Genomic DNA, 23298 nt, shown 5'->3' with positions numbered 1-23298 from the left:
CGTCTCCAGCTCAGCAGCCAAATTATAGGCTAAAGTCCATATGCAAGAATTATATTTATGCGCGCTTTTGAGTTTTAGTTTCTAATTTGAATTTTTTTTTATAAAAATAAACATTAAAAAAATCGTAACATAACCATCAAATCACGGAGAAAATACAAATTTTATTAATTTCACAGTTTTTGTTAATCCTTAAAAAAAAGGAATCGAATCTTAAATTATTATTAATGTATTTAAACCCCTTGTCAGTGTCGCCCGAATTCAATTCGAGGAACTACTACGCGTCATATTTATGAGGCCCAAACTGAGCTCGTTTCAACTTTAGGATACTTAGTTCACTATTTTCCTAATAGATGGCGTTAATGGTCCTAGTTTCTCACCGATCACAACTTCAGTCCAGGGAGGGAAAATGTGGGTGTTGTCAGAATTTATTGCAAAAGTTTTTTGCAAAAAATTCTGTATTGAAATTCATATTGTTGTGTTTTTATATTATATTATACTAGTTATATAATATTTAGCTTCAAAATTTTGTTTAATTTGCTCTAATTGAATAAGATGTGTGTGTAATCCATTACTTTTTTATGTATTTGTAAAAATTATAAATACAGCAGTTTTTGCAGTTAAAATTTTATTTTTGTAATAGAAAACCATTTTCTAACCTTTATAATAATATAAGGAACAAAATTAAACAGTCAAATAAATTTTCCATTTTTGGTCCATTTTTTTGAAATATACGTCACTAAGGCAGTGCCGGATTACCCACTAGGCCAGACTAGGCCAAGGCCAGGAGCCCCCAATGATTAGGGACCCCCTTAAAATGGATTTTTTGAAAATAAATTTTAAAAAATTAAGAAAAACAAGGATTTTTTTTAAAAAAAAGATCGATTTGAAGTATACATTAATAAAATACGATGATATTTTTACATAATGTTAATCATATTTATTTATTACTTATTTTAATTATTATTTATACGCATTTTTGAATACCAATTTTATAGTAGCGTTGATTTTGTAAAGTGTTAATAAATTTCAAATTTTTTCAAAATGTTATGAATATTTTTCAGTTCTAATTTAACAAAATAAAGTAAAATTTAATTTTTTATTATTTATTTTTATTCTGAATATGCTTTCTTCAATGAAGATATATATATATATATATATATATATATATATATATATATATATATATATATATATATATATATATATATATATATATATACATATATACTTTCATATTTGAATAAATAAAAAATACACGAAATTTTTTTTTTTATCTAAGGACCCAAAAAATTTAATGGCCTAGGGCCCTGTCTTAATTCGGCACTGTGCTTAGGGGTTAAAACCAAGAACTGTTTTGGCTAACAGGCAATGCTGTTGTAATAAGACAAGCCTCTTGAGTATCTGTAGTATACAATGAAGTTGCTGGAGTATGGGAAAACTTCAGCTTCAGAGAAGAAACAGTTCCGGACCACTCTGGTCTCTGAAAAGTAAATTAATATAGCATGGAGGCCAACTGTTTCGCTTTCTGAAAAAGATAAAAAGGTTTTTTAGCGAATTTTAGAAAATTTTGTTCCATTCAGAAATCACTTTATAAATCTCACCTAAAGATAACTGAAAGAAAGTTGCATTTAATAAATATATTTAAATTATTTACATGTGGTTGTGGTTAAAATAACTTTAAATAAAATTTGCTAAATACAGAATAAAACATTGAAACATAAACTTTGCGACCACTAGAAAAAATTTTCTTTCAAAGTGGAGCAAGTTAGCATCTTTGAAATAATCATAAAATTCTCCACCAATTAGTTTGGCTTGGGCTTTACTACCGTGATCAAAAAGTTATAAGAATGATGACTTATCACAAAAGTATCATTTTATTAGAGAAAATTTGTTTTATTAGAGAACATTTATTTTATACGAGAATGTTTATTTTATTAGAGAACGTTTATTTTATTAGAGAACATTTATTTTTTACGAGAATGTTTATTTTATTAGAGAACATTTATTTTATACGAGAACGTTTATTTTATTAGAGAACGTTTATTTTATTAGAGAACGTTTATTTTATTAGAGAACATTTATTTTTTACGAGAATGTTTATTTTATTAGAGAACATTTATTTTATTACATTCAAAAAGCAAAATACGAAGTCTTAGAGAAATCGGTCGAATAGTTCCTGAGAAGTTGAATTTTAAATATCAGACTTTTTTGAAATTAAATTTCTTAGGATCTATTCGACCGATTAACTCAAACTTTGTATTTTGCAATGTAAAATTATTTTCTTTGAAATGACATTTATATACCTTACCATTCAAAAATTTTTCGACACTTATTAAAAAGTAATAATAAATATTTTCTAAAAGTTACTTCTTGCATGGGATTTTGTTTGGATAAACGAATCTTATAATTGTGTACAAAAAATTTTCGATTCGCTCACAAAGTTTTTGAGATATAGCGAAATATGCAAAAAGTAAAATTAATATTAAGGGGTCCAAATTTTGGAGCATTCTCTTGCTTAAACTATTGGGACCATATTTCCCAGATTGCGGCTACCACCTATATTTTGAGGCTGAGAAATCCGAATGCTTCGAAAGAAAGGTATGTTTATTAAGAGAAAGTACGTTTTTGTGTCTGCATTCGTAACTTAAAATATCGTCTGCACTTATTGATTACCATATTTGAAATCACCTCTTCGAGCCATTAAGTTTGAGTTCTAGAAAGTGAAGATCCAATCTTTAGATCAAAAGTCATTCAAGGTGGTCCATTTTTTCTTACACTGTACGTTAACAAATGTTTAAATAAATATAGATACACATTTACATTATATGCACGGTACGTAAGGAAATAAACGGACCACCCTGAATAAATTTTGATCTAATGATTGGATCTTCATATTCTAGGATTCTATTGTAATGGTTCAAAGGCGTGACTAGAAATAAGCTAATTAATTAGTGCAGACAATATTTTAAGTTAAGATAGCAACCACAAAAACGTACTTTCTCAGGAACTATTCGACCATTTTCGCAAAAATTTTTTACTTTGCCATGTAAAATTACATTTTTTGAAATAATGCTAAAAATTGTACAACTTACAATTTAAAATTTTTCGCGAATTTTATTAAATAAAATAATATAAAATAATGAATATTTTTTAAAAGTTCTTTCTTGCATGGAATTATCTTTGGATTAAAGAATTTCATAATAGTGAGCGAAATTTTTTTAATTCTCTAAAAAACTAGATATAGCGATAGATGCAAAAAATAAAATTTACATTGAGGGGTTCAAACTTTGGACTACTCTTCTGACCAAACTATTGGAGCCATATTTCCAAGATTGTGGCTACCCTTTACATTTTGGGAGCCAGAAATTAGAATCCATCGAATAAAAGACATGTTTATGCAGCGAAAGCACCCTTTTTGCGTCTGAATTCGTAGCTTAAAATGCTGTCATCACTTATTAATAAGCATATTTGAGACCACCCCCTCGAAACATTAAGTTTGAACCCTAGAACGTGAAGATCCGATTATTTACATAAAAAATATTCAGGGTGGTCCGTTTTTGCGTTTTTTTAAAAAAAAATTTTTCGTCGAAATTTACGTACAATATAAATCTATACTAATTAACGTACTGTATTTACGTGCATATTCATGTATAGTGAGCAAAAATAAATGAAGTGGAACATCTTGAATAACTTTCAATTTAATGATTGAATCTTCAAATACGTGGTCTCATTTTTAATGATTTCTAGAAGTGACCTTTAAATATGTCAATTAGTGCAGACGATTTAATGCCAATTACGAAACCAGACATAAATATGAACTTTTTCCGAATAAAGATACCATTTTTTGAAGGATTTGATTTTCTGGCTCGTAATAAGCCGTAATCGTAATAAGCTCGTAATAAGCCGTAAGGGAAGCAGCAATCTGGAAAATGTGGTCCCAATAGTTAGGTCAGGGCAGCAGTTGGAAAATTTAACCATTTAAAGTTAATTTTACAATTTGCGTAGTTTACCACATCACGATAACTTTATAAGCGATTGTAAAAATTTTAGCACACAATTATAAAATCTGTTTACCCAAAATTAATTCTATGCAAATCATAATTTTTATTAAATAATTATTAATAAATAAATATTTTTATTATTTTATTTAATAATAGTTGAAAACATTTTGAATTATGAAGTAAAGAAATTTGTACATAATTGTTACGAATGCAATTGTATATGGTAAACTACAAAATTTGAACAAAATTGGTCTAATAGTTTTTGAGAAGTCTAATTTTAAACATACGACGTTAAGTAATTAGATGGTGATTGAGTTCTTATATGTGAATATCCGATTATTAAATAAAAAGTTATTCTGGTTTTTATTTTTTTCCTTTTTTTGTGCACTGCACATACAATTTTGGAAATTTTTCATTCAGTAAGCCAAATAACAGAATCCATTAAGCTATACAATTTATGCAATTTATTTAGCTATACAAATTATTATTATTGTGATAATAATAATAAATTACATACAATCCTGATTACAAAGTAATAAAGCTCATTTGAAATTATTTTTTGAGAATTATTATTTGAAATTATTATATGAGAATTATGATTTCTCGAAGTCTTACTTTTCATGAAAATATAATATTTGCAATTTGTTCTGGTTGTTCAAAAGTTTAATCGGAAAATTTAGTCAAAACTGATGTAATTATTATGCAATAATTTGCATAAATTTGCATAAGGAATGATGACTAAAATCATATTTGAATAATCATTAAAGTTGAAACTTGACTAAATTTAGCCAAAACTAAAATTTTCTCTAATGATGCCCATCTCAGGAATGAAACTACTTTGATACCAGATAATTGATATTCTAATTATATAATTAATCAATGAAAATAATTGAAAATACTTATGCGTCGTCTTTATCAAAATAAAAATAAAAAACCTATTCCGCGTTGTAATTCAATTTGCACCTAAAAATATAAAGAAGCGTTTACTAACGAAGAGCAGTAATTAAATTATTTTAGTTTACGATAAATTGGGAATTAAAAGTTTTGAAATATTATAAGCGTGCAGTACTTAAACAAACAAACAAAAAATTAAACATCCGATAAAATTTGATTACTAGCAATTAAAATTTCAAATTATATTTTTAAATTATTCAACTCATATTTGTCTTCAAATTAAGTTAAAGGTACAGTCCGTGAAATAAGAACAGACCAAGCTGAATAACTTATGAACCAATAATCGGATCTTCACGTTCTAGGATTCCATCATAATGGTTTGTGGGAGTGACCTCAAATATGCTAATTAATTGGTGCAGACGATATTTTAAGTCACGAAATCAGACTCAAGCAATTTATTTTTTGCATTTTTCAGTCATTTACTTTTTGTATGGAATTATCTTTGGATAAGCAAATTTTATAATTGAGTGTAAAGATTTTTCAATTCGCTTTAAATGCTTTCGAGATATGGAGAAATTTATGCACACAAAAAAAATTAACATTATTCAACATTATAATCAACTTTTATCCAGGGTGGTCCGGTTTTTTTTCTTTTTTTTTTGTGCAGACATCAGAAAGCTTTAACTGTGGAATAGTTACTTTATTTAAATCACCACTATCATTATTATAAATAATATTAATATTCCTTTTCCATGTTACACGCATTTATTAAGTCATAAAATAAATTAAATCTTCCCTACAAATCCCCTAGTTTTTTTCCATGTCCTCGTCTACAAATAAAGTCTGCAACTTCTAACAACTCGTGAAACTTTATATTTAAATACTTTTCAATGTTCATTTAGTTCATCAACCTATCAAGATTCGTTATTTTTGCTTTTAAGGCTACTTTTTGCCTATTTAAAGCTACTAAACAACCAATAAAGACAGTAGTTTTAAACTTAACAAAAACTTTTGTTTAACTAAAAATAAGAAAAACCCCGTAACAGTGTTTGATAAAAAACAAACTTAAAACTGAAACTTTTCAGTTGGCGCGTGTCAGAATCACACCAAGCAATAGGCAGCATTGGTGTTAACAAACAAGAAAAGCGCTGATGATCTTTTTATTCGAACGCAGCTCTACATGTGTGTTTAATAAAATGGACACAATTCAAAATGCTGTTTAAGAAATGGACATGCGCGTTTAAAAAAATAAACACAACTCGGAGCCCGTGTTTTAAGAGAATGAACGCAGCTCAAAATACGCGTTTAAGAAAGTGGACACACCTTAAAATGAATTTATGAAAAGAAATGGACACAGAGAAAAATGATTCTTTTTAATGTTCAACCCAAATTTAATAACTAAACGAGGAATTGCGTGCTTACTTTTCCTTATCTATTTTAAACACTAAAACCATAATCATAATCATTATAACCATAATCACTAGCCATATAACAGTTGGGTATTTTAGGTGATCTCCTTGGATTCAGAACACTAAATGATGAAATGGACTTTAAAAATATAAATTCTTGCAATGAAAATTTTAATAGAAGCATTATAAATTTATTGGTTCCGTAATGACCTTGTAAAAATTTTTTGAGATACTTAGTGTTTTTTTTTCTTTTTTTTTTTAATGAAAAAAAAATTAAAAAATGAACGAGGTGATTTAGGAAAACAGACGAGATCACATTACAAATTTATTTGCATTCGTCAGTTTATTCTTTAGAAAACGAACAATATTCAAAAGGGAGGTTTGAAAAACTAAATCAAACGCTACGTACATTTTCTTAAACACGCTTTCTTATCCGTGTCCATTTTTATAAGCGCACATTTTTAACTGTGTTCATTTTCTTAGACACATAATTTGAGTTGCTTCCAGTTTTAAAAAGCTCATCAACAAGAAATATGTTTGTTAGCTTTTAAATCAAATCGGTGATTACGTGAAAACCTTAAAAGAAGGTTTTCGCATAATAGTTTCGCAGGGCTTGAGAAAACAGTAAAAAAAATTAGATATAATGTTCGTTTATTTGCTTTCCCTTGAATAAGGATTTTTTTTGCGGAAAAGGAATTATTTGCATTATTCCGTTTCCTTAGAAAAAGCTTTTTGCTCTGCATTTCTGTTTACCTTATCACGTCAACTACGATAAATGTACTAAAACAAGGTTTACCATTCGCTTTTTTAAACCTAAGTGGCAAGATCATTTTAAAAAAAGCTGTAAAAATCTTCTTTTTTTTTCCTTTTTAGATGAAAGGTTTGAAATTGCAATATTCTTGCTTTATTGAAAAAAGGTTTTAAGTGCAAACATTTTCATGACAATAACAAGAAAATTCCCACACACGGTTGCCGTAAGATTACACGCTTTCTAGGATAGATCCAAGATTCATCACATATTGATAAAATGCTTTAATCTTCTGGCTACGTAATTTCTGTTAATAAAATAAGTTCAAAAGTTGCAACTTTTTTATTACATATTTCAAATCTACATATATTGTAGAAATGAAATATACAAAGCGTTTTTGTAGAAAAGTATTTTTAATATAGAATTAGAACATAAAAATAAAATTAAAAAAGTGGTTTATTTAAAATTTGATTTCTAAGAATTATTCAACTGCTTTTGCTCAAATTTTCTATTTTGCCACGTACAGTTAGATTCTTTTAAATTTCATAAAAATTTATATAGCTTACAATTCAAAACTTTTACGACTGTTATTAAATAAAATAATAAAAAATAGTAAATATTTACTAAAATCTATTTTTGTATGGAATTATCTTTGGACAAACAAATTTTATAATTATATACAAAGATTTTTCAATTCGCTTTAAAAGTTTTCGAGATATGAAGAAAAAAAAACTCAATTTAGCTGGTCCAAACTTCGGATCGCTCTCCTGGCTGAACTATGGGGACCATATTTCCCAGATTCCGGCTGTACTTTGGGGGCCAAAAATCCAAAGTCGTCGAGAAAAGGGTATATTTATTTAGAGAAAGTACGTTTTTGTGCCTGATTTTGTAACTTAAAATATCGTCTGCACTAATTAATTAGCATATTTGAGGTCACCTCTTTGAGCCATTAAGATGGAGTGCTAGAACGTAAAGATCCGATCATTAGATCAAAAGTTATTTAGAGTGGTCCGTTTTTTCTTCTTTTTTTCTATTGCTTGTGCACTGTACGTACTTTATTTCTTGAGAAAATAAAATAGCATTAAGCACTTAATAAAATCTCAAATATTTTATAATTTCCTAATATTGCTTTAGTTAAATATTCGCTATATGAGAAGGGAATAAAAAGTTGAATGTTAAAAAAATTTATGAAAATATTTCAAATACCAAACTGACTCATATAAGCATGAATACTTCTTAACTATTACTCAAGTTCCAATTTTTTATTCAACGCTATTTTTAACATGGATGTAAATTGAGTTTTCCAGCAAAGTTCATCTCCTTAAATAGTGACTTTATTTCAAAAGTAGTTTGTGATAACTACATTTTCTTCAACAAAAAAAGTAGTAGTAGTTAACTACATTAAAGTTGTTGTTGTTTACCAAAAAAATTTTGATTTTTCAAAGCATCTCCTTGTATCTTAATTCTTATATTAATTTTCTTGAAAGTTTGACATTATAGCTTAATGGATTTATAAGGTTTGATTTGTGGGATATAATGTGATGATAAAAAAAATCAGAAGTGTTTCTTCCTATTTTGCTCAAACACAACTAAAATTTTAAATTTTCAATCCACTGATTCTTGCGTCGATAAATATTCCGATTAGGCGTCTATAAGACAAAATTTGAAGAGTTTTCTTTTAACATTTGAGAAATGAGGGATAATTTTTGTATTTTTTCATTGTTACATATTTTTTACAGGATTTATCAATGAAAATTGCTTTAAATGGTCATTCATTTTAAAATAAAGCTAAGAAGTTCGCAAAATTTTCAAAAAAAATTCATATGAGTTAGAAAAAAAAAATCTTTAAATTCTATTTTAAAGATCCCGTTTTCCCTTTAAAAAAAAAGGACCAAAAAACAAGAATAGAAAGAAAAAATTCTTGAGATAATTATCACTAATTGTCAGCCTAAAATAAATGTTTGAAGCGATTTGAATGAGTGTTTCTTTCCATCAATACGTAAAGGGATGAAAAATTGATCCCTCCAAAATCTCCCTGGCGAGCGCTGCTGTTCCTATTTAAGAGAACTACCCATCAACCTTTGTTGCATTCCGTTTCCTTCACTCCATCTACGAAATAGGTAAGAAAACCTTCTCTTTCAAAAAGACTTTTTTAAATTTTTCTACGATGAAAATATCTTTTTTTTTAAAATAAAAATAAGTAGATAATTAAAATTTTCCCTATTCCGGATTTGCTTTCTAATATTTCATCAAATACATATAGTCACGTGTGCATAACATGTGCACATCATAGACATTCGCAAGGGAGGGAAGAGGGTGCTTTAGACACGCATTAAAATTTAACAAATTGAAAAATATATTTTGCTATTAAGAGAAGAAAAACTATCTTTACATGTTTTTATTTGCCATAAGATACTATAATTTTTTTAACTTGTAAATACATATATATTTCATTAATCTTCTCTATATTGTATTTGGGTGATTCTCACGAAACATGACAATTTGGACCAAAAAATTTCTTCAAATTTAAAGTCTTCAAAATAATCTAAATTTTTTTTTGTATACTTCTTTAGCTACACTTATTAATATCTTATAGACAGCAGTGTAGTTTATTGACATTTGCTCGAGAAAAAAAATAAAATAGAAATTCCACCAAATCTAGAATGCCTGGAAAATGACATATTACCTTAGAAGTTAAAAAAACAGTCATTTTAAGTTATTAGTAAGTAACTCAACTTAAGCCTATATGTTAGATGGACCATAAATTGCTTAAATTATTTCTTTTTATCCACTGTAGAAAGAAACAAAAGCTTTTTTGTTGCTGATATGTACAGAATAAAATTGTGTATAATAATCAATCATTAAATAAATAAATAACTTCGATTACATCCAAGCATATTACAATCACACATAAACTTGGTATTAGGTTAATATTTGCTTTCTCTCTTTAGCAGTTAAAAAGAATTTCTGGTAACACTTCAATGTCCTGGCATTCATAAGCCAGGAAAATGACAGCCAGGATAATGACAAATTCGCCATTTTATAGCATATAACTTTACTTTAATTTAATATTTTGGCCGAAAACGTTTATATTCTGCAGAAAACAAAAGTATTTCCTAAAATAACTCAGATAAATCTATGTAGTTTTTGTTATTAATGATTTCAAGAAGTCAGGAAAATGACAGCAAAAAAACCTACTCACCTTGAAAAAATTTTTGAAATAGATTTTGAGCCAGAAAATTGGTTCTTTATTCATGCAACAAGACATGTTCAGATAGGAGGGTATCTAATTAATCTATTAACATAAGATATTGATTCCTGGCGCTATCTATTTTGGTTGTAAGTCACTAAATAAAAGTAGCCATGAAAATGACAGATTTTCATGGGACAAACAAATTATTGCCAGAAAAAATTTTTTTGAGCGAAGTTTTAGTAAACAATACCCTCTGTGAATATTCTAGAAATGCTTACATAGGATAAGATAAAAAAATTAGATTTTGAAAAATGTATGGAAGGCTTTGAAGCTACTTATTATTGGAAATATTGTTTGGGACATGCCAGGAAAATGACATTTTGATATTCAATTAAATTTTTTAAGTATACAAAACAGTCAATGCTAGTGCAAAGTCATTTTAAAATGATAACAGCAATGCTATTTATTAATTTTTTTAAAAAAAGGTTCTTTTAGTATTATTATTATATCTTGGAGCAAGGGACAGTGAATTGTCATGTTTCGTGAGAATCACCCATTTAGAAAAAGTACACAATTATGTAATCCAACAAAAGTTAAATTTAATTTCAAATGGTTAAATACTTATTGAATCTAGAATTGTTTAATAATGATATATCCGTTGGTACGCACTAAAGGTTTTTACACAGAAGTTGAATTTGTACACTGAGAAAAAAATTCTGGTAAAAAAAGAAAAAAAAACATATTTGTATGGTAATAACATTTCTGGTTTAAAAAGAAAATGAAAGACAATTCTGATAATTAATACCAAAATTTACATTGTTTAAATCATTTGTTATATAATTTTAGTGTTCGTTATGTTATTGTTTTATCGAAAATGCTGATTTTGAAAATTATAGATCGCATCACCCACACATTAAGTAAAAATCCAATACCGAAAGGAAAATTTAACAGAAAAAAAAATTGTTTTTCACGCCAGACTGTAAAAAATCACGATAAAATAACCAGACTGTTCTTCGAAACGTATTACTCATTTTACCTTTTGTATGGTAATTTTAAGATTCTGATGGCATTGCTTTTTTCTAAATAGAATGGTTATAGATTTTATTAATCTGTTCACTCTGTGGTTAATTTAAAATGTTGGTTTGTTTCAATGGTTGACAGGAATTAGATGGTGTTTAATTCTTTCTTTTCCTAATATATTTCTCAAATATAACAGAGAATAAAGGAGCATGAAACGTGCGTGCAATCATGTTTAATGAAAGTGCTTTAAAAACACTATTAACTCGGGAAGTACAAGCTGTTGTGTCTGTTTTGGGATTTTTTTTCTTTCTTGAGGGTAGAAAGATTTATTTACTAATTCACATAAAATGTGCGTATTTGCGTGCTCAATTTAAGGAACTTTTTGTAAACCCATATCAAATTTGAGAAACAGCACAAGTTTGAGAAAGACAGCACGAATTAACAATTAAGGTTACAGTATTATTCGATCTCTCTATCTGCACGCTTCAGAGTGTTAAGTGGAGCGCGAATACCATTCTGTTAGAGAGACCATTGGTATTTATTGCAAGTACAGCAACTAAGTATTAAACATTAAACATGATAGAGTGGCATTTCCCTTCCGCTAGTTGCTCTGAAACAGAGTTAGTGGGTTTAAATTCCGCGGAAACATAGATTGTATCTTGGTGGTATCTTTCTCAAATTTGTATTATCTGTTCTAAAATTTGAAAAGGGTTTACAAGACATTCTTCGTATTGAGCACAAAAGCCTGTATATATGTATGTAAAAAATTATTTATTTATTGTCATCCATGCATAATCTTGGTGTCACGCATACACATTTGTTTTCTCGCATAAGTTTGTGTGATCCTTTTAAAGTATGTCTTATAAGCTTCAATCAAGTTAAAGAACATATAACAAAAGTTGAAAAAGGACATTAGAAAGATACATGTACTGTAGAGTGACGGTTGCGGGTTCAAAACCAATCGTAACCCTGGATATATCTTTGTGATATCCTTCTCTATCTTGTGTTATTTGTTCTTCATCTTAACAAAGGCTTATAAATTGAACTTTGAAATGAGCACACAAGCCTGCATATATATGTGCAACAATAACTAAATAAGTATAAATAAATAGATTCATACATGGTTTCTGTATGATTCGCATCGAATGCTTAAACACTTTCAGTTTCAGGAAGATGGCCAACTTGATACGTAACAATTAAGTCGCTGATTTAGTTAAATCTTGTTCAGCAGGCATTTGTATATTTGCAAATAAGCATTTTTTATATGTTTCAAAGGTTTATAGACGTTACTTTATAACTTAGATGAAAATGAAAAAGAGCTACTCAACCAGACACGAAGTTAACCCTGATTTTCTAAATAAATTAGTCAAATTCACCATATTTGTGTTATCTGAAACTATAAGAAAATTTTGGTAGAATTACCTTTCAGATAATAATTTTACTACAATTTACTACAAAAAAAAACCATGATATTAAAGCCATATTTTATTTGTGGTATAATCAATAGTCATTACCAAAGCTGTTTTGGTGTTCCCATAGAGCCAGAAAAAACGGTTAATTTTACCATATTTTGGTAATTTTGACCATACTTTTTTCCTCAGAGTACGATATCGAAAATATTGAAATGTTTTTCTAGCAAAAATAATCCATTTCCTCATATTAAAATTAAACGAGAAAGTTTCACTTCTTCTAATTTTTTTCTATATAATTGCAAATGATATGTGTCTAATTAAATCTACTTCGACTCGTAATTGTATTTTTAAATCTTTTTCTAAACACAATTTTTCAAAACACATTACAAACACATTTTCTAAACACTCTTTGCAGATAAAACACAAAAACTGTAGAACGCATGTACTCATTAAGTATTCTTTTGCGCTCATATAATATTCAATTTAAATTAAGTATCAATTTTATTAAACTTGCTCATTTTCAGAAATGCCAAATTTCTAAATTGTCTGTCATAAATTTTTAGTTGAGTAATTATTTAGGAAAACTTCTAAGATACATAAGTGAAAATATTTTTCAGCAATACAAAAGAAATATTATTCATAGATTTTAAAATAGTTTAATGATAAAAATTTTGTGAATTCTTATGGCGCATTGTTTAGTTTCATAAACATAACTCTTTTACGATCAAATATAAGAATTTAGATATGATAAAATCTATAGCTTAAATTATTTTCAAGGAAAAACAAGATTTTTTTAACTCATTAATGATTGCATTTTTATATTGTGATTTAAAGAGTGCATTTAGTAGTTGAAACAAAGTGGATATTTTTTTGTGACCCATTGAAAAAGTACTAAAACCTGAAAGATCTCAGTAAAATGAAGCAATAAGCTTGTAACTTGCATCGATTACTTTGTTATTTGCAATGACTACATAATATTTCATTAATCTGGCTTAAATATTTATGCAGATATGAATATTTTATAAAAAACTAATTTTTTTTGTCTTATGTTTCCTTGCTATAACTTTAAAAATATTCGGTAAAATTAAAAAAAAATTTAGATCAATTCAAATTTAATTACAAAATTATTTTTTCAAAATGTGAAAAAAAATTTTAAAATACGTGCAAGATATGAGTATTTGAAATAGTTCTTTTGCTGTGCACATGCGCGGAAAAAATTTGAAATAATTTTTTCATAATTTCGTAGTGAATCGTACTTGAGAACTACTGGAAAAAATCTGATTTTAATATCTTAAAAATGCAAAATGTTTAATGCAATTTTCTGAGTAGTTTTTGTACTTTTTAAAAGAAAGCTCAAAATAATCAGGACTATTGCTTAAGCTCAATCAAGCTTATTGCTCGTTTTTCTGGCATAGGGTGTTTAAAAATACTTTTTTTCGTTGTAATTTATTGTCGATCCCGAAAACCTCAGAGGGCTTTAATCTTTATTATAACGTATGAAAAATCACATGAGGCAAACTTTTCTAAACTCACGAAATAGTCCTCTAAATATTAATTAAAATATTTAAAAAATATCAAAAACTTAAAATGTCTCTTCCATTATTATAGGGTAGTGTATCTCAGATGTGGATATGTATTTATATTATTTATTCATCATGGTTAACTGAACTATCTATAAAATAAATATTAATAATGAAACACCTACATTTTATTTTTATTGAAAAAGAAACCATCATTTTTAAAGAACGCAGTATAAAGAAAATACTATGAATATAAATTATAAATTCATACTAGCACTTGAATATTGGTAAATATTTTATCGCTTTCTTAGGAGTCAAAATGATTTTTTTCAATAAATATCTAAAGCATTAAGTTTTTCTTGATTTAAAAAATAGCTTTCATATTTCAAATTCTTTGAGTAATAATGGTTTTAAAATGAGAATAGTTGACTACCTATTAAAAGTTTTTTTTAAGTCATTAACTTAATTTTCAAGACTTTTGTCAAGCACATAAGGCGTCATATTATCTTTTTTTCTTCAATCTTTAGCTGTAAGGAAATCTTTGCATTATTTCATATATGTGTTTATGTCCGTGTTTATGCTCACCTTCTGCAAAAAAATTAAAATTCTAAGTTAAATTTTTGGATACGTTTTAGAAAAATGTGCACGCGCATGAAAAAAAAAATAAGAAATAAAAATAAATAAATAAATTTTAAAAAAAAGCGGACAACGAATTTATCTTAATGGAAAAGTCCGACGGGGTGCCCTCAAATATGCTAATTAATTACTTTTGGGGTATTTCCCCGTACCTCGAGACCTTCTTAAATGAATTGAAAAAAAATTGTACAAAATTATAAATTCGCTTATCTACAGATTCCATGAAAAATATAACTTTCAGTAAATACTTATTATTTTTAATATTTGTTTCTAATAATAGTCGAAAAAATTTTAAATTGCAAGGTATAAAATTTTTCATCATTTTAAGGAAGTAAAATAAAAAAAAATTGATCGAAATCGGTCGAATAGTTCCTGAAAAATCCAATTTTAATAATAGAACTTTTTTAATATTCTATTGAACTATCCAAACAGAGGGGGTAGAACTCGATTCTTTCAAATCGATCCCAATTCAATCCAACGACTTTTTTAAATTCAATTTCAAAATTCAATTTTTCAGGAACTATTTGACCGATTTCGCATCTTGTATTTTGCCATTTAAAATTGCATTCTTTAAAATAATGTAAAAAATGTATACCCCACAATTCAAAATTGTTTCAACAATTCAAAATTCATCAACTTAATAAAATAATGAAAATAATAAATATTTGCTTAAACTTATATTTTTAATGGAATTATCTTTAGATATAGGAATCTTATGATTGTTTGCAAAACTTTTTCAATTCTCTTGAAACATTCTCGAGATATGATGAAATACACTAATAGTAAAATTAACATTAAGAGATCCAAACTTTGGACCACTCCCAGATCAAACTATTGGGACCATATTTCCGAGACTGCGACTACCCCCTATAGTTTGAGAGTCAGAAATCTATCCAAAATGACTAACCAAATCCTTTTATTTTTCATTTTGTGGAAAATTTCATAAAAGTAGTAAAAAATATCAAGCACCATTTCCCGAAAAAGATCTAAGCGACGGTTTTATTTTTCTGTTTAAATTTTTTTTTGAAGCTTTTGAAAGATAATCTATCGTTAGAAGCTCGTTAGAAAAAAGCGAAAAAACGAAAACAAAAATTTAACGAGAATATAAAATGATAGTTTCATGAGAGCGGTCGAAAGTTTGTATACCTTTACCTTTTGATTATTTCGTCATATCTCGTGAATACTTTAAGTTTGTCGAAAAAATTTGAATACAATTATAAATTTAGATTAAATTTACTTATCCGAAGATACCCTTATAAATATCATTTTAATAGTTTTTGTCATTTCTTATAAATTTTGTTTAATAAGTATCGAAAAATTATTGAATTTTAAGTTATTGCGCAGTTTTGGATCATGTGGTTTTAAAGAAGAAAAAAAAGTTCTACAGAAATAAAATTCAAAACCTGATTTCCTATAAAAAGCTTCTTATATATATAGTTTGTATTACGCATCTTTTTCCTTTTTCCCTACACATAAACTATCATTTTTACAAAATTTATTTTTAATTATCTTCGAAAAATAATTTTGAAATAATATTTGATTTATAAATAGCTCAGCTGTATTTAAACCAATAATTATCAAAATCAAACCGAGCATCAATAATCAGTTTATTAATTTGTCAGGATTCGTCATCCTAAAATAAATTAATTTTTGAAGATCCCTATAATGGCATATCGTCATGGAATTTCAATTAAATATCAATTTACATTCCCTAATGTGAGTATTTATTGATTTACAAAGATTAAAAAAATCTAAGGTATTCGGTAATGACTTCTTCTGATATGTATTTTTAAATTACTTGCTAAAATTGATGCAAAAAAGTATGCACATTAGATTAAAATATAAATCGCAAATTAAAATATAAGTGAGGACAAAACGCTATCGAAATCTACTAAAGTACTACGAAAAGTACTAATAATGAAAGATAATTAAAGAAAGATCAATTATTGATAAAACTTGAATTATTCAATTACTGATAACATTGATAAAACTTGGAAATGTATCTAATAATTGCTTTTCAACTTTTCGTTCGGCAACCATATAGGTCGTAATATTTTCTATATACATTGAAATATATTTGATAATATATATACATTGTATAATCTATATACATTGTTGTCTGTATAATATATATACATTGAAATCTGTTTTGCTAGTTACAGTATTAAAAGAACAACTTTAAAATATTCAAAACTAAAATTCTAATTGCTGAGAGCTTAAAATGCATATAATAATTTTTCGCCTTGTAAAAATTTAATGTAAGCTTAAATTCTTATTTACTAGATCTTTAAAGAGAAAAAATGTAGCTGCATACCTGTGTTATTCTCTATCGTTTAATTGCTAAAACTGTACAACTGTAGAATGAAATGTAGCATTATTTTCTAGATTTCATTTCTGCTTGTTATATTGTTTTTCCTGTTAAAGTATTAATTTTTATTTCTATTTTAAAGTTTAAAATAAAAAATAACCATTTAATTCGGACTAATAAAAAATAACTATTTAATTCTGAATAATAAAAAATAACAATTAAATTCTGAATAATAAAAAATGGCAATTTAATTCTGAATGATAAAAAATAACTATTTAATTCTGAATAACTTTCAATAAAAGTATAAGACCACGTATGGTAATATTTGGAAAGCCTCACTCAAATCTTTTATCTTTAAACATGTGATTATTCACACATAAATTAACCTCTAGCAACATCATTCAATTATTTCGAGTATTCTGAATAACTTTTAAACTAGTCATCGGATTTATATTTACCGAGATAGAGATGGAGAAAGAGGAGAGAGATCTTAAAGGTGGCCAATGAATGCAAATGATATTTTAACTATAAACCCGATTTTTTTAACACAAAAATATACTTTATTATATAACATCAACTGTTCTTTTTGACTAATTCTGATTTTTAACTTTCAAAATGTGATGGTTAGCTACCCTTATCATTCGTTGGGGGTTACAGCAAGGCTTTTATTTGAAAAGATATCCTCTAGGTAGACCTCCAATGGAACCTCTTTTAACTGCGTTGCAAATTGGGTCCTCTTTTTCTTCTCTGCTCCACAGAAACCTTTTTAATGCGTTTAAATCTTTCATTATAAATGCATGAGCAGCCCAATTTAATCTATTGATTTTAAAAAAGAATTTATATCTGGGTCTTAAAAGTATCCTCTGAATTCCCTAACTTCTGATTTTCTTCTACTCCTCCAAAAAGAGCCTTTAAAATGTTTCGCTCAAATAGACCCAAATGGGCCTCATCAGATGTCGGTGTGCTTGCCTCAAAGCTATAGACCTATGTAAATCTAATAAAGTTTTTATATAAGTTTTTCTTCAAAATTAACTTTATTTTTGCCAAAGGCATTATTCACTGAAAAAAATAGTTCAGTTTGGAGACGGATTGTAATTTTCAGAATATTTTTGCACCCAGTTATAAAACACCTTTTTTTAAATGATGCATGGAATGTAATTTTAATTATTTTTTATCATTTTCATTTCTTAACTTAATGCACTAAATCAAAATTTTGAAAATAGTCCTTTATTAAAAAACTGGTGAAATATAAAAACTAATTGCTGTAAACAATACAAAATAAATGACTGGTTGCATAACTTTTCTTCGCTGAAACTTTTATGGATAAGTAAATAAGCTTTCTTTACACCTTTAATAAATACAGCTAGATATAACGACACATTGCGAGAAGTCCGACAGTCAAATTGCTAAAATACAGAAATTGAAGCTTTACAACGAGTTAAACGCTATTACGATAAATTTCTAAGGGAAATATTTTTTTTGCTGTTTAACTGAACAGTATTATACGAAAAATATTTAAATGGAAGATATTTTATTTATTTCTGCTACCAATGTAGAGGAGCGGAAACGTACACCTTTTCTTTTTTGCAATTTTAACACTTTTTTTTTATTAAGCAATGGGTGAGCGACCACCCACTAAGTTATCGTTTCTAAAACGAATAAAAAGTTTTTTTTCTTAAAAAATCTTATTATACACTTCAAAATAATGCGCTTTTTATTTACCAAACATCCAGCCTGTCTCTTTAAATGAAATAAACGTTAAAACGACGTTAACGACATTAAAATGTATTAGATTATGGCACTTCATTTTCTTTTCGCAAAAAAATGTTTAAGATTTGGAAACTTGTGGATATTTCTGCCTTTTAAGAAGTACGGAACTACTTAATTCAGTCTAAAATCAGTAGGTAAAAACAGTCTTCTGTAGATACGTTTTTTAAATCAAAATAATTGTTCAAAATTGAAGAAGAAAAAGGTGAATATATATATATTTCATTTTTTAATCTTTTTATTGCTATTTTAACATTAAATATATGCATGTACATAAAACAACAATTTCACCTGTTTTGTTTATAACAACATTTTCAAGAAATATAACCAACATTTTCTATATACTTCTTAAATCTACATCAAAAGTATATACATTGGAGAGCGGTAAATTAATTATTAAGCAAGACATGAGTCATTAGATTTGATAGCTATTTTAAGACCGCCTTAGACGATGGCTTCATATAAAATAATAATTCCAGACTTTTATCTCTAGAGTCAAAATAATGACATCCCTTTTAACCACTCATGATATTCACACCACATTTTGTCTTTCAGTTATTAACTTTTTTCAAAATCAAAATAAAAAAAGTGTTTTTAGCTTTATCAGAAAACTCGCTTTCTTCCTTATGCAGAAATAAGTAAATAAAAATTTCATCACTAGAAAGTGAATTCAGAACAGAAAGTAAAAAGCGAATTTCAAATAAAATGAAAATTTTTATTTTTGTTACTTTCATTGAGTAAATATAAACTCCAATCATTTAACAGCATTGGGTGTGATATTGTTCTATTGTCACAAAAGTGTTATTCCCTTAAAAATGTCAATGTGTTTTGCTTTTGAAAATTCAAAGGACTAGTTTACCCCAATGCTTGACCCAAGAGTTCATTTGTCCTGTGAGTTGAGTTTAAAATTTCAAGGCTACATTGACAGTAAGCCAAACATTGACAGTAAGCCCAAAAGTGAGTTGGATGTTTAATGACGGTTATAAAATGTAAAGCTCGATAGTAAGAAGTTTAAAATAAAAACTGAGTTAAAATTAATTGCTTAAGGTATTATGCTTTGCACATTCTGTTCCTTTTCTGATCATCATATAGATCATTTCATTTAACAAAAATTGAGAAAGAATAAAAATAATTTACTTTCACTTCTAACCATAATTTTTTAATTTAAACTTTAATTTTAGACTTCAATACAAACTTTAAACTTATCGGTCATTTCTTTCTCATTCTGGGACCGCCTCAGGCAGAGGAAGGAAAAGTTTATTTGTCTCGTCGGTTAAACCAAATCACAATCTCTAAAGACAGAACATCAAAACCCGCACCCAATTTTCGCAAATTCTGATTTCTTTTTCGATAAAGTTCTTTTCTTCGATTACATATTAATTTGCGTATACTTTTGTACTTTTTATGTTCAAAAAATTAAAAAAAGCAAATAGATAAATGCAAAATTCGAGGGCAATCGGTTGAATAGTTTCAGAGCTATCAAATTTTAATTTAAAAAAGTCATAGATTTAAAACTTGAATGCTGGAAAACTATTTGGCCAATTTCTTTAAAATTTTGCAGTTTACCATTTAAAATTATATTTTTTAAAGTGATGCAAAAGCTTGTATACCTTCTAATTCGAAATTGCTTTGATCATTTTTAAATAAAATATAAAGAAATCGTCAAAACTTATCAAACATTTTATTTTGCATAGAATTTTCCTTCAATAAACGAAATTTATAACTTGGAGTGAAAAGTTTTAGATTTACACAAAAAGTTCCCGAGATGCAGCAAAAAACAAAAAAAGTAAAACTAACATTAAATGAGTAAAAAAAATTTCCTCCCGATTAAACCATGGGGAACATATTTTATAGTTTGCAGCTACTTCAAAAATTCGAATCTGTCGAAAAAAAGGTTTTTTTTTTTCAAAGAAAGCACTTTTTTTAGTCAGATTTTGTAACTTAAAGTATCCTAAGCTCTAATTAATTATCATATTTGAATTATGAATAAACGGACCTTCCTGAATAATTTTTGATTTAATGATCGGATCTTCTCATTTGAGTGATTTTGGGGGTGATTTCAAATATAAGTTAATTAGTTAGCTAGTTAATTAGTGCTAACGATATTCTAAGTTAAGAAATCATACATAAAGACGTAAATTCTCTGAATAAATATATATTTTTTTCAACGGATTCAGATTGCTGACCCCCAAAATATAAGAGGTGATCGAAATCTGTCATGTACGGTCCCAATAGTTTTATTAAAAGAGCGTTTAAAGTTTGGACAATCTTAAGGTAAATTTTACTTTTTGCGTATTTCGACATATCTCGAGATCTTCTTAAGCGAATTGAAATATTTTTGAATACAATTATAAACTTCTTTTATCCAAAGATAATTCCGTTCAAAAATGAACTTTTAGTTAACACTTATTATTTTTTATCATTTAATTCAATAATAGTCGAACAAAATGGAGCAATTACTGCGATATATATATATATATATATATATATATATATATATATATATATATATATATATATATATATATATATATATATATATATATATATATATATATATATATATATATATATATATTATATGTATATATATATAGATATACATATATATATATATATATACAGTAATTTTTACCGAGTACTACTTGCATAGTAAATAGACTTACCAATGTCCTGAGAAAATTTGAAATCTCATTAAGTTCTTAAAAAGTAATTAGAAAATTCTTTACCTTTTGAGTCCCTAAGTCTCAAAACAGAAATCGGAGTTCTTCGACAGAGATTTTTTTCTTTTAGTTAATTAGAAAACGATGAGTTTTCAAATAATATTTTAGAAACTTAACTACCAGTTTTATAATAATTAAAGGATCTTTTTCGCGATTTCGTTTTACTTCATCGTCCAGCTGAAACTATTCCCAAAATACAGTTATTAAGAAACTGCCCCTAAAGACGCCCTTGCACCACCCAAACCATGAATAGGCGATACAGAAGCAAATTAAGCGACTCTTTTCTCGGATTTGAACCATCAAATTATAATATGAAATTTAGGTCCCTATAGTATAATTTAAGAGTGATCATTTAGATAATTTTATACATGTCTAAAATCGCAACAGCGCTTCCAATACATTTAAATAATTATGATAACCCTGAGAATTACAGCACATAAAATGAGCAAAACATTTATTAGCAACGAACAGGTCAAAAAGGTCTGATCCTAATCAAAAATAAGGAAGACCAAGAAATCTAAAAACTGAAACTTAGTTAAGAGGGGGTCCACGCAATATGAATGCGTGAGCCGCAGAGAATATATTGCAATTTTTAATATACAGGGTGTTCCATTTATCTTTATATATGCCGGGGTTTTTAGGAGGAACACCCTTAATAAATGTCTTAGAGCCGTGATGGCTCGGGTTATAGAACATTCGCCTTTCAATGAGGTGAAACAGGCTCGAATCCCAGCGATTGCTGCTCAATACGAATTCTGCATCCGGCTTGCACTAACCACAGTGCTGATATTAAGTATCCTCAGTGGTGTACGGATCATGGGTTAGAGTCCCCTTACACTCAGGCTAACCGAGGGAGATTCTCGTGATCTTCCTGTCTATGTAACGCAAATTCGGGTTAGTTCCACGAAGGCAAATTTCTCCCAATGCTCAATACAGGACTTCCCTTGTCTTCTGGATGGGGTTTAAAATTGCGAGGCTACAGAGTTACACATTAGGAGTCGTAAATACAAAAATTGGATCAGCAGTTCAACGATTGCAGTTCAACGATATTAAATAAAATGAATTGCTCGAGAATTCTTACCAAAAATGGAGAACAAAAAGTATCTACATAAACAGCGGAAATTGTTTAAACCAAAAGAGAAAGAAAAAAGAACAGAAATGCTTTCAAAATCTAAAAAAATCACAATTATAAAAAGCAAGTGCATTGAACATCCAAACCTATTTCGCTGCAGTTTGAAATATGTTTTTGATAATCGGCCCTTAACAACTAACAACTACTGTACAAGTTTTGATGTTTTGTTCCACGCCTTCCTCAACTTTGACTTGTCAGATTTCGACAGCGTTATTATTTATCCTTTCTTAAATATTAATTTGTATGGCTCAGTCAGAATACCTTTTTTTTCATTTTTGATAAAATATTCTAAAAACATACCGAAAGGGAGGTCATTATGGCGCATCCTGCATTCATAAGCATTTTTGTTTATCCCAGTTTAAACATTTATTTGAGTGGTCTATTCTGTATAATTTTTTTTATTTTTGATAAAGTATTCTGAAATCATGCATAAATGGCATTCATTATGGCACAACATGCATTCATGAAATCTTTATTACCTTGAATAACTTTTAATATAATGATCGGATTTTGACGCACTGGAACTCAGGCTTAC

General features: G+C 27.6%; 1 protein-coding gene across 1 annotated transcript in view; it reads left to right on the top strand.

Annotated features, from left to right (window-relative positions):
- Positions 1-9141: 9141 nt before the first annotated feature.
- The window catches only part of mAChR-B (muscarinic acetylcholine receptor), a 70580-nt gene continuing 56423 nt past the window's right edge, over positions 9142-23298 (top strand). Inside the window, exon 1 of the mRNA XM_043045548.3 lies at positions 9142-9172. The gene's annotated coding sequence lies outside the window, so the exon portion shown is untranslated. The remainder of the gene's footprint in view (positions 9173-23298) is intronic.

The sequence above is a fragment of the Parasteatoda tepidariorum genome, chromosome 12, assembly GCF_982258835.1.
Source record: "Parasteatoda tepidariorum strain Cologne lab strain chromosome 12, Ptep-v5.0, whole genome shotgun sequence".
Taxonomy (NCBI): Eukaryota; Metazoa; Arthropoda; class Arachnida; order Araneae; family Theridiidae; genus Parasteatoda; species Parasteatoda tepidariorum.
This window is presented reverse-complemented; position numbering and strand designations above follow the sequence as displayed.